Below are 6,384 nucleotides of genomic sequence, written 5' to 3' on the forward strand. Positions count from 1 at the left end.
TGGTTGTAAATGTGAGGCACAGGAACCTGGTGTTGTAATTTTTGCCTTCTGACAGCGGCGGTAACTTTGGTAGGGGTCCAGGGGGAGGAGACAGAAGAGAATTAGGAACCTCTGGGAACACCGAATTGTTTTGGTGAGCCACAAAATCCCTATCTGGCCAGAGAATGGTAGCATGGCAGTTTGGTGCGGCAGCCACAGGCGGTCCTACAGAGAAAACTGGCATAACAGAGGAGGGGGGTTATAGGTCCAAAAAGACGTTTGTCACAATTACCATGTGTGTGATCACTGAGCATACCTGTTGTGTCGCAGAAGGCCATCGCGGCAGGCATGGTCGGTACCATGGAACAAACAGGCTGAAGGGCAGCAGGAGCCAGGGCCCCGAAACTGATACACAGGCCAGTGGTGTCACGTTTAAATGTCCAACTTTGGAGAAAACATGGAAGGCTGTGATGGCAGGCACAGGCAGTGCTGTGGAAACATTGAGCAATTTTATGGCAGAAACTGGAACACTCTGTGTGGGCAGGGGTGGCAGAGGTGGGTCAGATTGTGAACATGTGTTACATGAATTAAAGTCCATGCCACACGGCCACAGCAAAGTTTGTTGTGTGGTTATGTACATCACTGGATGAGGGTGGGGGTATGCGTCCATTGGGTGCACAACAGTAGCAGCAGGTGCAGGTCCATAAACTGAACTCACACTATTATGGTCAACTGCCTGTCAAGAAGTCCTGAGGAATGCTCGTGGTGCACTATTAGTGATGATATGCCCTTGGCTAGTATTCACGGGAGTCATAACAGGTGCGGAGGACAGCTGATTGAAACATGTTCCACGTTGTGGTAATGGTGGCATTTCACATGACACTACAGTAACAGCCATGGGAGCACTCTGTGAATGAATGTTCAGCTGTGGAGACAACCTAACCTGTGCATTCTGATTATGATCGCAAGAAACACTGTTCTGAATATCGTCTGAGTTGAACTGCACACGGTGATGAACACAATCTGGTGATACAAATCCTGAGTCTATTGTTCTGGCCAGAGGTGTAGCAAACAGCCATTGTGGTGAGACGAACATCTCATATGATGTGGGTGTGGTGGATGGATTGCAGTCAGCAAGTAACACTTTTGCAAAATATAAGTTGGCGGCAGTAAAATTGTACTGCAGTCAGCCTCAAATGCTGGTTCTCTAAATTTCCTCAGTAGCGATTCACGAAAAGAACGCCTCCTTTCCTCCAGAGACTCCCACCCATGTTCCTGAAGCATGATGATCAAACCTACCAGTAACAAATCTAGCAGCCTACCTCTGAACTGCATCTATGTCCTCCCTCAATCTGACCTAATAGGAATCCCAAACGCTCGAGCAGTACGCAAGAATAGGTCGCACCAGCGTTCTATAAGCGGTCTCCTTTACAGGTGAACCACATCTTCCCAAAATTCGACCAATGAACCGAAGACGACTATCAGCCTTTCCCACAACTGCTATTACATGCTTGTCCCATTTCATGTCGCTCTGCAATGTTACGCCCAAATATTTAATCGACGTGACTGTGTCAAGCGCTACACTACTAATGGAGTATTCAAACATTACGGGATTCTTTTTCCTATTCATCTGCATTAATTTATATTTATCTATATTTTGAGTTAGCTGCCATTCTTTACACCAATCACAAATCCTGTCCAAGTCATCTTGTATCCTCCTACAGTCACTCAATGACGACACCTTCCCATACACCACTTCAGAAGTGAGAAGAAACTGCACTTCCACAAGACTCAAGTGTACCACATACTTCAGTTTGAAGTTCAACACAATGGAAAATATTAATGCTGGAACAGGAACACCAACCCAGGACTCAACATAAAAGGACCAATTGGATTGGTTTTTCTGGCAGATCCTTTCATGTGCCTCCTTGCTCATGCCATGTGGTTAACACCTCAGAGAGCTTAGTCTTCTTTGACTGGGTATAGGTTGTGACACCCATAGTTCCTGAGCTGGGGACTGGTGAGCACCACTAGTCCCCTGTAACTGCACGCTCTGGGCATGCTTCAGCAAGCAACTTGCAGCATGCTGGTAGAACATTTTGTGTCACGGGAACTATAGATTTTGGCTTGATTGGCTAGATTGCAAGGACTATACAAACTCTATAAGAAAACTTCAACCGCAAAAAATGCTGTGTGATGATGGTGTGAATGGCTGTTGATACTAAACAGCCATTGGTGGGTAACCTATGGCATACCTGTTGGACCTCAGCTGGATGAGGCTTACCCAGGCAGATGATGTTCTGTCTGGATGGACATTTACTACCGGTGGAAACACCATGGCACCCTCATTTTTTCAACAAATCACTCCCAAATGGTCTAGTAGTCCATTGGGCAGTAAAACATCCATCCAACAAAGGGAACATGAGAGGGAAGTCCTCCTGAGCAAAGTAATGTTCTTTCTCAGACAAGCCATAACCATAAAGTTGGAGATAAATCATTATAACTGCAGTTTTGGTTTAACTTTAAAGCAACGTTTCACTATATACACAGTTCAGTCACATTAATGTGACAGCCACCTACGTTTGACATCAGTGTGCTATAACCACTTACAGACAACAGGTGGCAGCACTACCAGTGGAGGGTATATAAAGCATGTCAGGGTAACTCGGAAAACTCAGCAATCATTGATGTAATGCAGAAATGGAGCAATTTTTCTAACGTACAAAAGGGCATGATCATTGGCTTTCAGGCTAAGGGTGGAAGTATTTCAGAAATGTCTAATTTTGTGAACTGTTTGTATGCCCTAATGGTAAAAGTGTATCATGCATGGCTAAGTGGTGCTATCCAAATTGGCACTGAGACAAATGTGGTGCACTACAGGCTATAGATGACAGGGGTGAACAATGGATGTGTACGAGTAAACAGACACGCAACTGTTGAGCAACTGACTGCCCACATGAACCAAGGGGCCTCCAACAGAGTCTCTTCAACAATCATTCAGGGAGCATTGCTGCATGTGAGCCTCCACAGTAGGCACCTGGTTCATACACCATTGCTGATTGTTGTTCATTGGAGATGATGGCTGGAATAAGCATGTCATTACTGTAGCTCAACATCTACTGAGTGGCAAAAAGTGGCCTTTTCAGATCACAGATGGCCATTGCTGGGTACGGAATGAAATGCCTGAAAGTAAACAACTTGCAACAATTGTTGGAAGGGACCTGGCCCAGGAAGGAGCACTGTAGTCTGGGGAATGTTTTTATGGCAATTGTTGGGTGATTTCATCATTCCGAAAAGCACAGTGGGTCAATAGAAGTATGCATCTATCCTTGGGGACTATATCTACTCCTACGTACAGATTGTTTTTCCTCGACCTGATGACGTCTACCAGCAGGACAATGCAACATGTCACATAGCTCGCAGTGTACATGCATGATTTGAAGAGAACTAGGGTGAGTTTACCTACTCTCTTGGCCCCCAAACTTGGCAGAATTAAACCCATTTGAGAATTGATGGGACCACTTTGATAAGACTGTTCATGCCATGGTTTCCCAGCTGAGAAACCTAGCACAGCTGACCGTGGCACTGGAGTCTGTATGGCTCCACATCCCTGTCATTACCTTCCAGAACCTCACTGACACTTTTACTACATGTCTCACTGTGGTATGCACTGCAAAACATGGTTATTTAGGATTTTTACCTACGGCCACATTAATGTGACTGGACAGTGTACTTTCAATGGGGAAGAAATAATTACACATACTAAGTGACTGTATTTATCTTTTCTGGCTGTCTTGCAGATAGCTTGGAGGGCACCTATGTCTCATCTATACAGGTGGGTTCATTATTGAACTGACCAAAACACTTTTCATCGCTTTAATTCTTGACATTTATTTTATTCCAGTACACTTCTTAGAAAATGAGACTATGAAAATATGCATCAGAAAAACATTGTCATGAAACTCATATTACCAAGATTTTTGACTGAATAAATGAATTTCTGAACATGTCAAAAACACGTGACTGACTAAACCTTGCATTCGGTGCACTTTGCATCTATTTATAACCTACTTGTTCATGCCAGTACCTTCTACAAAAATACATCTTTTAATTACAATAATGTTCTAATTAAAACACCAGTTACAGCAAACTCTATTAATCATGTAATAGTATGTATAACCGAAGACAATAGTGTGAAACAGACAGAAAAATATTTCTTTTTTATTTCTAAGTATCTCATTTGTTCCAAAATAAATGATGAGATGATGAACCATTATTGCCATATGCTACACATATTTATTGCATGTGACAATAACCCTAAAGAAATTCTTCAGATAGCTGCAATCCATACTGAGTGAAATGATTGCTTTTATGATTACTTTTATTACTTTTTATAAATGTTGTAAAGTATACCTGAGTTTTGAATCAACTTCTTCATCAATAGAATTTTACCAATCAACAATATTGGCCCTCAGAATTTTACCAACCAACAATATTGGCCCTCTCTGCCCCCTTCTAGAATGTCATGCATATAAAATGTGTTTAAGATCCTGGTTACCCACAGAAGTGTGTGTTGGCAAGGTTAGTCGTACCATTTTCTTTTACATCTTTTTCAAAAGAAATGTGATTTACTGTTCTCCCTTAAAAACATTTTACATATTGTGAAATAAATACATATTTAGATGTGTAAATATACTACTATTTTATAGTATCATAATATTGAAAATATATTGCCTGACAAAAAAGTGAGGTACCTGAAAGTGGAGGAGAAAATGAAATGAAACTTTGCAGCTTGAGAGGGTAAGTGATGTTACTTCAGTGATTACAATATCAAGGCACATTTACAAAGAATTTATTGGTATGTGCCCAGTACGTCAGATCTCTGATTTGACTTTGTATGCTATGGGATAATAAAAATTCTGTTTCTGATTCCACTTATCAGCATCAATGTTACACCATCTCTGGCCTGAATGAATGCACTGATTTGGCTGGGGAGAATATCATAATGTCCTTTACCCTCTCCTGAGGCAAGCTGGCATGTTATAGTTGTAATTGGTCTTCGATATCTTGGATACTGGCACCAGGGCACAGTTGACTAGTGAGATGGCCCCACATGTATTCTACTGAGGACGCACCTGTGGACTTTCTGGCCACAGGAGTCCCTCAACATCATGTTTACGATTTATAAAGGCACATGCCACATTTGGGAAGGGATTTTCCTGTTCAAAAATGGTACTCCACTACTGTCACGTTAGAAGTAACACATGAGGATGTAGGGTGTCCATGACATACAGTTGTGCCATCAGAGTTCCCTCAATCACTATCAGCCATAGCCTGAAGTCATATCCACCAGCTCCTCACACAATGACACAGGGGAGCAACACCACTGTGCCCTACCAGATATTGGAAGAATGGGGCCCCTCCACAGGTCACCACCATACTCATTGACGGTGATCATCCAGCACAGTGTGGAGCTATGATTCATTGTTGAACATGATGCAAGACCATTCATCGGCAGTCTAAGATTTCCCATCACAGTAACGTTTCAAATTCAGTTCTTTGTGTTGTGGTGTTAACGGCAGCCTACACGTGAGATGGTAATTCCCTAGTTGATCCACTGCTAGTCTCAGACCAGAGGTGCAGCATGACACAGAACTTTGTAGGGAATATAGTATTTGTTCCCACATGGCAGAAGCAGATGTAAAGGGACTATGATGTGCTTGGTGAACAGTAAGGCAATCCTCCCTTGTGGTGGTCAGATAAGATCAGTGGGAACTTTGACAATGAGTATGCCTGTAATCACATTCACATCCAGTAAAACAATGAGCCACTGTCACATGTGAATGCCCCACAAGTCTGAATATTACAAGATTCAACCAGCTGGTCAAAAAGATACCCACAATGAAGCTCTCTTCAAACTCTGTCAGGTGCTGATGATGCTGTCTTACATGAATACGCTGCATCTCTGTGCCCTTCACAATGATCAATAAATATCTGACATTGTACGTGTCCCTTATATACACTACCAGGCATTGTAACAACACTAAATACAAACAACACTAATGCACTCTGGTGGCCGCTTTACCTGTCACCAAGAACTGCAACTCTAATCATATACATATATAACTGCTTATGGCATGTATGCATTTAAAGTTAAATATATATCTTGCATGCCTTCTGGGTGATTCACCTTTTTTAAAAGGCAGTATATAAAAATATTTTAAATAATATTTTAGAGATTTAGGAAATACAAGGGTTGACTGAAAAGTAATGCCTCCACCTTCATAACACTTCAACAGTTGGCAGCATTGGTATGCGGTAGGTACTGGCATGTTCCATAGCCTCTTCTGTACAGCTCCATTTGGTGGGAAGCCTTAGCAGTGAATGGATGTATTGTTACAGTGT

The sequence above is a fragment of the Schistocerca americana genome, chromosome X, assembly GCF_021461395.2.
Source record: "Schistocerca americana isolate TAMUIC-IGC-003095 chromosome X, iqSchAmer2.1, whole genome shotgun sequence".
Taxonomy (NCBI): Eukaryota; Metazoa; Arthropoda; class Insecta; order Orthoptera; family Acrididae; genus Schistocerca; species Schistocerca americana.